Source organism: Pteropus vampyrus, unplaced genomic scaffold (assembly GCF_000151845.1).
Source record: "Pteropus vampyrus isolate Shadow unplaced genomic scaffold, Pvam_2.0 Scaffold301, whole genome shotgun sequence".
NCBI lineage: Eukaryota > Metazoa > Chordata > Mammalia > Chiroptera > Pteropodidae > Pteropus > Pteropus vampyrus.
The window spans coordinates 1,048,789-1,059,759 of record NW_011889082.1 but is presented as its reverse complement, the minus strand read 5'-3'; the positions used below and the strand labels follow the sequence as shown (position 1 = coordinate 1,059,759).

Sequence of the window (10,971 nt, the reverse complement as noted above, 5' to 3'; positions counted from 1 at the left end):
ACAAAGAAAAGGAATTGAACTACCAATAAGGAAAGGCGTTTTGAAAGTAACTGGAAAAGAAATGCCCCTCACTCTTCTTTTCAAAGATAATATTAGGGTTAGTCTGGAGGAAGACAACTAATGAAAACATATAACAACTGTAATGCATTTAAAGATGATCCTTAAACTTCAGCATGTTCCCAATTGCAAAAATAATATATAATTTAACACACTCCTGTCTCTAGATGCCTTCAAACTTTCCCCAATCTTCATTGCAACCTTTTTTTGCAAATCTTTGCAGGTTGCACCTGTTTCACACGAGTGGAAGTAAACTTGGAGGAGGGAAAAGGAATGGGGAGATTTAAATTAGCATAAATCAACTTTACTCCCCCCCCTCAAAAAAAAAATAAGTTTCCTGTTTTAGTGTTAAAAGGGAGGTCTAGTGAGGAATGCAATAGAGGGGGAAACAGAGGTCTGGCTTACTCCCAAAGCAGAAATCATGACTCATCAAGGCTTTCAGAAGGGCCAGAAAGAAGCTGCATTTGCCTTGAGTTCACCTTCAGGCCAATACATGCTCTCTGAACTGAGACTAGGAAACTTGAATGTTTGTCCTGTGTCTGTGACAACCGGCTGTGAGGCCTTGAACAAAACGCCTGAAAGTCTCTGGATCTCGGTTTCCTCATCTGTAGGTGATCGCCAAGGAAGATCTCATCTAGATTTGTCTATATTTGAGATTTCCAGTCCCCATTACCTAAAGACAATTGGCCCACTGCGGGGAACTACAGAACATCCCTCTCCTCACAAAAGCCAGGGCCCAGGGTCCCAAACTCTGGGAGATGCTTAAGTCCTGGAAGTAGGTGGGGAGAGGGTGTAAAATCCTCCTCTCTATGAAAGGGGGCACGCAACTGCAGAGACCAGTCCCTATCAAGGCTAAACCAGGCGATTCCGGAAGCACCCTCCACCCTCTACCCCTGCTTCAGGTTCAGATGCTCCAGGGATGAGGACCGAGCTGATTCCCGGCAAGGCTATCAAGAGGGTGAAGAATACAGAACAGAGGGGTCCTCTCTATCAGGGGGAGGGATGCAGATATCTGGAAAGGTGTTGGGGACCCGCCAAACGAGGGAGAGGAGCATGGGGCAGGGTTGGAAGAGAACAACCCTCATCTGTTCCTGATCCCCCTACATGGACCGCAGGGGTCGGAGGCCCGCACCCCTAGGCTCTCTGGCGCGGAGCGAGGGGCGTGTCCGGAAGCCGAAGCGACAGGGCCCGGTTGAGGTCGCGCTGCTGCGACCCTGTCACTCTCTGGCCGACCCGGCCCCTAACCCTCAGCCCTGTGCGCGAGCAAGCTCAGCAAGACAAAACAAACTCGTGCCGGCTTCCTGTTGTGCAACCCAGTCCTGAGTAATGCGAGGCCCTAAGGGCGCCGCCGCGGGCCCACCGCTGGGAAGCCCAGGCGGCGGGGACGAGCGGGCTCCCCGGCCCGGCCAGAGCCGGATTCCAGAGGGAACCGCGGCCCCGCTCGCAGGAGCGCACGGACCCCACGCCGCGGACCCCGCGCCACACCAGCCGCGCGGACCCGGAGCCTCCACCGAACTAGTGTGCTAACCCTCAGGTCTCCTTTCACTTCTTGCCTCCCCAATATTCGCAACAAGTCGCGACTAGTGAAGCCAGAAATGACCTTTCCAAAGTTTCTCTCTCCAGGTACCTAACTGAATCATCCATAGGATGACAAATCCTTCAGAGCCAAGTTTTCCAGACACTTGGGTGACTTCTTCATCCCTGAGGTGACTGTCATCTCCAGTGAGTAACTTGGAAGTGTCGCTCCGGGCAAGGTGTGTGTCTAGGACGGAGCCGGCTGCTCACTCACGCTTTCCAGAGAGCAGCCCGGCGGACTTCAAATTACACACGGGGTCATTTATAGGGACTGAAGCCGTACGCAGGACAAAGTTCCTGAGACTGAGACATTTTCCAAACAGTGCTGACATTTTGTAGGGCCGCAAAAAAAAATGTAAACGCGAGGTGACGAACCCAGCGGGGAGTGTGCGCGTCTGAATGTGTCTGCGCATTTTGCGGCGTGGGAGGTTATAGCTATAGACCTGGAGGATGCGGGTCAGCGGACCCACACCAGCGGCGAGTTAACGTACCGCTGACCCGAGGACCTTCTGGAGCAATGGGGATATCGGCTTGAGCGAGACACAAGCGTGAAAAACAGACTTCGTGGAGCTCCACAAACACGTGGAACTGGAAAAGACAACTATAGCCCGTGTGCGCGAGAGACCTCATGTCACCCCATCAATTCTCACTTCTCCAGTTTCCCTTCAGTGTGGACTCATGGGTGCCTTGCAAGACCATGCCCGTGCGTCCTGTAACTTGCCCTGATTTTGTAGCCCTCTGGCTCATGTAGTTTAAAAGAAAACCAAAAACAAAAAGTCTTCCTAATTAGAGAAACTTTAAAATCTCGTTGATTCCTTTCTGTCCCCTACACGGGTACTCTTAGGTAACTGACAAGAACACAGCCTGATTCTTAATTGAGAGGGTCGTTATCTCAGTAAACAGATCATTTAGAGAATCTGGGGATGGGGGCGCGTATATTCTTAACCCTGCACGAACGCCACCGGCTCAGCGTGGAGAACTATTTCTAATCCCTAGTTTGTGTCTCCGAACATTAACTCCCCCACACTCTCAAAGCAAAGTTCCTATGGCATCCACTTACCAGGTAACCAGGATTTCCACAACAAAGCCGGCGTGCTGGTCCCTTCCCCCGGCCAGCCTGCGCGAGTGACAGCGGGTGGCCAGCTCTGGCGAGGAGAAACTTGGGGCTCCAGCCTTTCAGCGCGCTCCACGGGTTCTGCCTCCTTCGGAAATGAAAACTCCCATCCCAGCCCGGGGACGGAGCGCGGAAACTCGGCCCAAGTGCCGTGTGTGCGCGCGCGTGTGCGAGGGCAGCAGCGGCAGGGGGAGGAGGCAGAAGGGGGGTGGCTGGACCCTCGGCATCAGCTCATTCTCTTCCTCCACTACGCCCACATGCAAATAATGTTTTAAAAAGTTGAGTTTCGACTTTGTGCCTCGCCTGTCCTGCTCATCCTCGCCCTGGGCCGGGGGCTGCGTCTGGGGAGCCAGCCCGGGATGCTGGCTGATTCCTTTCGCCGGTTCCGTCGGGGAAGAGCTGGTGCGAGCCTGGACAGCTACGGGCGGCGCGGGGAGGGGCGGCGCTGGTGCCCGTGCGCGCCGCGCTCTGGGCTGCCGGAGCGGCGCAGTGTGGACGCGGCCTCTGGGAAAGGGGAAGGGAGAAGGTGGGAGGGAGGGAGGGAGGAGGCCGGGCGAGGAGTGTGGATGTTAGTGCCGCAGCGAAGGCCGGCCTGCAGCCAGCTGCTTCCTGAGTGTGAGCGCCGGAGGGAGAGGGGGAAAAGAGTGGGGCGGACTCACTGGTCACCAGGCTGGCCAATTCGAAGGCCGAGCTTGTAGCTCCTCGACGCGTTAACACACACACTCCTAACCCTGAGCCAAGGAGTCAGTGAACTCCAGAACCGGGTAATAGCAGGAAGACACTTTGCCTTCTTAGGCCTATTTGTTTGGCTGGCTTTTTTCTTTAACATGAATAAAGCCTCAGCGTTTAGACAGGATTTGACGTCAAATCGTAAAGAACAAAACAAAACAAAACAAAACAAATACCCAGTAGTAAAACGGAAACAGTAAAAACTACGAAGTGAAAAATGGCAAAAGGGTCTTTCTAATATTCAGGATTGGATGCACACAACTTCGAAAATGGATAGGTAAAGCACAGAGGATGCCTTTGGCATCCTTTTAAAGTAAAGTATAGGCGGAGAAGATTGAAAGGTGATGGAAGTGTTACAAGGGTGTAAAATTCCAAACATAGAGTGCCAGGAATGGAGGCACATTTCCTATATATGTTGCATCTATTAGCAGCACTTTGTCCTGAAGAATTCAACATCCTCAGCTTCATACCTCCTTAAGCTGTGACCTGAGCTCTTCTGCTTGGTTTGATCACAGACCTGAAGATGCTGGCCAACTATGAGCGGTTCCCCACATGTACTGCCACAGATGTACAGATCTCCATCTTGGGAATCAATGTATGTGAAGCACACAACATCCTCATTAGGCCTTTCTGCAGTGAGAGTATAATTCATGCTCATGAATGAAATGAATGAAAATATCTCAAGACACTTAGAATTTCACCAGTCCTTATATTCTATTCTAGGGCTCTCACTCCAATATACATTAGCATTCAAGTAATAGATGCTAGGATCAAAATATAAACCCTCAAGTACTCAAATTACTTGCTCCAGTAAACCAAACCAAAAAGACTGTTGAAAATTTTCACTTATTTCAGAAAAAAAAAAAAAACATTACTTAAGTTGGTCTACATCCATTATATTCACCAAAAGAAAAAAAAAGCCAATTTTCACAGTACTTATGTCTTGTTATAATCTGTTTTTCAAGACTCCCTTTAGAGAAAGTATTTTTTCCTTTTCCTAAAGACATAAATTCATCAGAATATTAGTCACCAGAATATCTGTCAGCAGAAGTGGAGGGAGAGAAATAAATTAATAAGTGTATAAGATATATCATTCTGTCGATTTTCCCAGTTTCTCCCTCTGTTCTGCATCTCCTTTTAAATCCAACTATCCAAGACCAAGATGGCAATCAATGGGTTCAACCACACACAAGAAAAGAAAATACTCATAAAATAAAGCATGCAGCAACATCACAAAAACAAAGAAACCAAGTGGTGGAAATTGCCACGACTATTCCATTGTGGCTAGTTATTGCAACATGGCCTGATATTCACATAAAAACCCTTCCTCATTAACTCCAGCCTTCAGGAGCAGCACAAGATGTGAACACTGACCCATCGATGTATCATGAGAAATTCCCTTCATCTAGAATCTTGTGCTGTACAGATTGCTCCCCAGGAACAGCACAAGGCTGGGTGAAGGCTGCAAAAACTCTTTTCTATGCCCCTCAAATATCATCTCAAATACAATGGTTTTGATGTATGAAATGATATCTAGAGGCTTGCAGAAGTTTCCCAAACTTCCCACTTGATGGAAATAGCTTTGCTGGAAGAGAAAATATATAGTGCTACTCCCTACTTTAATCAATGGCTCATGAAAATAAAACACTGGGAAAGTTATTAGTCATCAACCTGGAGATCCCCAAAATTCTCTTCACTTATAAGAGCTCAAGGGTGGGAATGTCAGTTTTTAGTTAGGTGGGATTTTCATGAGCCTCTAATATTCCTAACACAGTGTTCACTAAATAGGTACAGTGCTTTGGTTGACCTTTTTTTTTTCTTGGCCAGGAATGTAGATCTGCAATATCCTTACATTCCATGGGATATAGTAAAAATGCAGCGCTCCCAATACAATCCTGAAGTGACTCAGAATGAGATCTGCACCTCTTCTGGACAGAATTGGTAAACACTGGTGGGGGAGAGAAGATTAATGAGAGAGTGGGAAAGGAAGTAGTGTAGTTTAGCAATGACACTCTCCCTTCCCCATGAGCTCTCCATCATGCTTAGGAATTATGTCCTGGCAGCCTTTCAGACAGATAGGTGGGAACTGTGCCCCATTAGTATCGTCCCTCTCTGAGGTCCTTAGTTGTATGCATCTCAACTGCCAACTCAGGGCAGCTGATTCAGCAGACAGGGCCCTGATGCTAGCCCAAGTCCAATTCTATTCATTTGAGAAATATTCAGTGAGTACCAACTCTGTCCCAGGATTGGGAGTAAAGGAATTAACACTCATAGGCATTAACACTCATACATGGGAAGATGTTATATAATGCATTTTGCCCAATTCCTGGGGTATAGTAAACCCTCAGAAAATGGTGGCCCTTTGCATACATTATCTCACCTACTCCTCAAAACAATCTGTATGAGATGGCCATTTGTAGCCCCTATTTAGAAGCAAGGAAACTGAAGTTCAGTAAAGTTAAAGAGAGTGAGAGGCAGAGCTAAATTTGCCAGTCAAGAAGCTCCAAGTTCTTTCAACATTGCTATCCTACAAAATAACTGCATGCTCTTTAACTGTGTGCAAAATACACTGAATGTGTATAAAGTACAAGGCATCTTATAATCAATGTCAGATAAGTACAATTGAATATGAAGAATGCAGGAATAATTTCCTACAACAGAACATGGAATAACTTGGCTGTTTGAGCTGGACTTCAAAGAATAGGTAGAAAATTGAAAAGCAAAGGAGACCATTCCAAGTGGAAGAATCCGCATCAGAAAGAGCTTAAAAGGCACAGATCCTGCATATCTGCTCACACAAAGCTAAAGTACAAAATAAGAACATTCACAATCTCATAGGTATAGCCCTGGAACACAATGGACTCCCAGAGGGAACATCCTAACAGCAACCTTTCAGAACTGTTATTTGTGTCTGTCTGAGCAATCTGACAGCAAACTATTTACAAACTTGCAAAGAACTATGATCAGATTTTACTCCTATAAAGTGTCTATAGAGAGAAAAAAGTTTTAACCCCAGAATGCAGATAACTTGAGCTAATAGCACCAGTGTTAGTATGCCTAGCTATTAAAATGTGCGCGCGCACGCGCGCGCGCACACACACACACACGCACGCGCGCTTGGGAGTTGGCAAGAGTCCAGTTATGTAGAAATGCAGTGGAAAAACTCAGTGTTTGCCAACTTAAAGTGGGGAACTAAATGTGTAAATGGAAAAATCTCCATTTTACCTTACTATGAGAGTAGTACAACTAGTGAAATGTTATCAGTGCTTGATACCCTAATAAAACTTTTAAGTTGATCTTTTACTTATTTTGCCATAAGTACAGTCAGCCCAGACTCTCCTTCTTACACATCAGTGATGCAATTATTTAAAATTTTTATTGACACCCCTTATATTCAGAGCATCATATCTTCCTTTCTAAGGTCAAACTATAAAACAGAATCTAAAATACAAAATGTGAAATACTTTACTCCATACAATGTCTCCATATCTTTTTTGATTGGTAAAATTTTTCTTCCAATTTTATACAAACCCAACTGAGATGCATTTAATATTTTACAAAGGTTTATTTGATATTCCTTAACATATTACTAAGGTATATGTACAAAAATTTTACCAAAATAAAAATAAATTCATAGTATACACAATATTCCACAGGTATACTCCTACTCATACTCTTTTACCACTTAGCATCCATAGTGGCCACTTATATGTAGTGTTGTAAAATTAATTACATAATCACGATGCTATCTTACCCAGAACTGCCTTCTATAAGTACTTTCTAATGCTCAAATTTTATATTTCTTCATAAGCCTTTCCTGGCTCAACGACAGTACTAGGCACTAAGTATTTAATGCTAATTGAATAAATGAATAAATGAATGAAATGAAAGAATGGTTTCCTCACTTTCAGAGATTGTGACTATTACTAACAATTGTCTTTGTGTATGTATAATCATTTCAATACTCCAAAAGAGTCTAAACACCTGTCCTCAGGCTCTTCACTGTAAACTGAAGATTAAAATATTACTTCTCTTTTCTTGGGGAAGAAAATTCAATCTCTATGCAATGCTCAGAATTAGGTGGGTGAGTCTCCCCCACCACTGCCCCATCATCCTTCTCTACCTGACACCCCACTTCTTCCTTCACACCATAGAAAACCAGGTCATTTTCATCACACCTTGATTTCTACAAAAAGAGAGAGAGAGAGAGAAATATGTACAAAATTTTGGGGAGAAAAAGGAGGGAAAATATGGAATGAGAGTGCAAAGAGGAAGATGAATTTTTTTAAATTAGAGGAAATGAAAAAGGCAATACAGCATTAAAGCACCATCAGGATAACTGAGAGCAACAAATAAGTTTTGGGTAGAATTAAGCTCTGAAAAAAAGTGATTCAGTGGCTATTCAGATTCCTCCCTAACTTACTTCAAGTTCTAAATACACCTGTAAGGAGTATGAACACATTTAGAAACTTTCTACAAATCCTAAATCCCGATGACGCTAAAGCACTCAGGGGTTTTTCACATGTATGAACACTCCTGTCCCCTTTTAACCCTGTAGAGCAGACAAGTATAACTTTATTGTCCATTGGACAAATGACCAATTGCCCCCAAATCAGACCTGCCCTAAATAAGAGTGTCGGCCCCCTTCAGGCTGGCAACATTGTTCCAAGTTCATCATCTACATTACCTTATTTAATTCTCACAACATCCCAATGAGGTAAGATCTAGCACAATTTCCATTTTACAGATGAGAAAACAGAGGGAGAAAAAAGTGGAATATCTTCCCATTGTCATCCACCTTGTGGGGAAATGGCCAGGTTTCAAACAGAAACAGTCTCCCACATTAACCATTACTCTGCTATTCTTACAGGGCAGGAAGCCCTGCTTCCACTGGCATTATTTGTTCATTCACTCGGGCAGGGTAGTGTGTTGGAAGGAGAATGGACTTTGGAATTAGAAAACCTAGAAATCCTAAATGCACCACTTACTGGAAGATCTTGGGCTGGTTCCTGAAACACTGGGGACCTCAGTTCCACTATCTGAGTTATTGCAAAGATTGAATGGAAATTGCAACACTGGCTAGCACACATGCGCAACCAGGGGCTTCCTCTATTGATAGTAAACACAGCCCAAGAGCTTCAAGGAAAATTAACCCCAGCCCCAGCTCCAGAAATGGGCTTGATAACTGTGAGAGAAATCTCCCTTCCCAAAGTTAATGGCTCATTAAATCTAACTATGGGCAGTGAACATACAATGCAAAATATATATGACTTACTATTAAAAAATAAATAAATAAAATAAATAAATGTGAGGGGGGGAAAAAAGTAAATGGCTCATTAATCCAAACCTAAGCCAATCAGTGCACAGCATTCCTTTGGCAACAGGGATTGTTTCAGTGACTGGCATGTGACCCAACTTTAACCAATACGATGTTCTCATTTGAGCAAAGTTCTTTGGTGGCTTCTGAGGAAAGTAGCTTCTCTTTCTAGGGAACCCCTGGAAAGGTAGCCTTCCTCTTCCACGTGTTGTGAAGAAACAGAAGTGAGGCAGTTTTCCTATCAGCCTGCAGAGAAAGCTGACACTTAGCGAAGGACAGGGTAGAGAAGGTTGCAGACAACAAGGGCCAGAGCCCTGATGGAACCACACCTGATCTTCATCCAACTTCTAGATTTTTTCATTTGTAGGAGCCAGTAGAATCCTTTATTTCTTTTAACAAATATCTGACAGCAAGTTATATAAGTACCTAAGGTGTTCAAAGCACCACGGAGAGTACAAAGATAAGCAAGACAAACTTAAAGGGGCTTACCACCTAATAAATACTAAATCATTTTTGTGACATCATTTTAGCCTTTTTTTTTAATTAAGTTATGGCTCATGCTCTTTTCGATTATCCATTTTGTCAGTATCATATTAAGCAAGAGACGTTATACTTCTCTAGTAATTACATAATGCCCCCTTTCAGACCAGTTGGTCAATCTTTTGGGGGTCAGATAGAGTAGCTTATCCATTTGGTTGTCAGACAACTGCCTTGAAAAACAAGGCCATTACTACATGTCTTAAGTTATTGGTTAACAAATGTAGCCACAGAATTCAGCACCTAATAGGAAATACATGCCTTCCCAAATTGGACCTTATCTCATTCCCAGATAAAACAGAGCCAAGATTTTCTTAGAATGACATTCAGAAATTAAAATATATGTATATTTGTATAGGAGTACCTTCCAAGGCATCTTTGAGTCTCACTCATTTTTCTTATTGTTACTGCTGTTATTAATCCTACCTTAGAAATTTCAGTTCAGCCTGGAACATCCCTTCCCCCACTTCCATGTCTTCTGTCTTCTGTTTCATAACCAAATGTAATTTAAAACTCGGCTATAGATACCATTTGAGGCTATTGGTGTAAGAGGCAGGAGCAGAGAGTCCTTAGATTCGAGATTGAATTTAGGGCCCAGCAGTTAGATAATTTGAACTTGATAATAATGATGTTATCTCAGCAGGTTGCATAGGTCAGAAATGTTCTTCCTGCTAGTGTGTGTTTTTTTTGTTGTTGTTGTTTTTTTTTTTACTTCCAGCAAGAAGAGGACATTAAGGAGAAAGTAAGAGTGGCAAGTTATAAGCCATAAACTTAAGTTTAATCATGGTAATAATAACAGCTCACATTTATTTGGGGTTTATTGTGTGCAAGGAGCTGAGCAAAGTACTAGAGATTCTTGATCTAATTTAATCCTCACAGGTATCAGTCTAATAAGTGGTGGAGTGGGACTACAACCCACTCCCTATGGCTCCAGGGTATGTGCTCTTAGCTGTAACAATGGACTCTCCCCACCACCCTGCCATTATAAGATATTGCTCATTATAAGATATTTTTATGAGATACGTGGTAAACATAATTATATGTAAAATTTAAGAACAAAATATACTATATAAATGATACACATAATGGCCTATTATTATATGATACTACCAAGTGACGTTGAACTGCCGTAGTTCTTCAAAATTTACTCTGAACATTCTCCAAAGCCCCCAAGCCTTTGCATCTGCTCTTCTGCCTACCTGGAATGACTTTTACTGTCCACTTCTACTCTGTGAGGCTTTCTGTTGTAAGGAGAATAATGCTCTCCCTCCCTCGTAAACTATACTGGGTATAAGCTCTTCAAATAACTAGCCCGGTCTCACCCCTAGAGATTCCGATTTAACTGAACTGGATGTGATCTGGGCATTGGGACTTTTTTTACCTTCCAGATTACTGTAATGGGCAGCCAAGGTAAAGAACCACTGTAACAGAGCCCCCTCTGACCTCTTTAGCTCACCCAGAATAGGTCATGCCTTCTAACTCAAAGCCCTTGTCTGTGTCCCACACTTGGCACTCATCTCCTAAAGCTGGAGAGGCTGCACCGAGATAATTTAAGGACTCAGGCCCTGGAACCAGACTGCTGGGATTCAGCCCTGGCTCCACACTTAATAGCTAAGCAACTCTAGGGAAGTCACTTAACCTC

The 10,971-nt window shown here is 43.8% G+C and overlaps 1 protein-coding gene and 1 long non-coding RNA gene across 3 annotated transcripts in view; one reads left to right on the top strand and one right to left on the bottom strand.

The window, feature by feature from the left end:
* GLIS3 (GLIS family zinc finger 3) overlaps positions 1-2,972 on the bottom strand; it is a 424,356-nt gene extending 421,384 nt beyond the window's left edge. Inside the window, exon 1 of one of the 2 annotated variants that reach the window (XM_023521261.1) lies at positions 2,693-2,972. The gene's annotated coding sequence lies outside the window, so the exon portion shown is untranslated. The remainder of the gene's footprint in view (positions 1-2,692) is intronic. The other variant, XM_023521258.1, reaches the window with a different exon arrangement.
* LOC105303183 lies at positions 1,160-2,439 on the top strand. The gene is made up of 2 exons (XR_896905.2): positions 1,160-1,591; positions 1,681-2,439. It is a non-coding gene; the product is annotated as an uncharacterized LOC105303183 (long non-coding RNA).
* Positions 2,973-10,971: the final 7,999 nt, after the last annotated feature.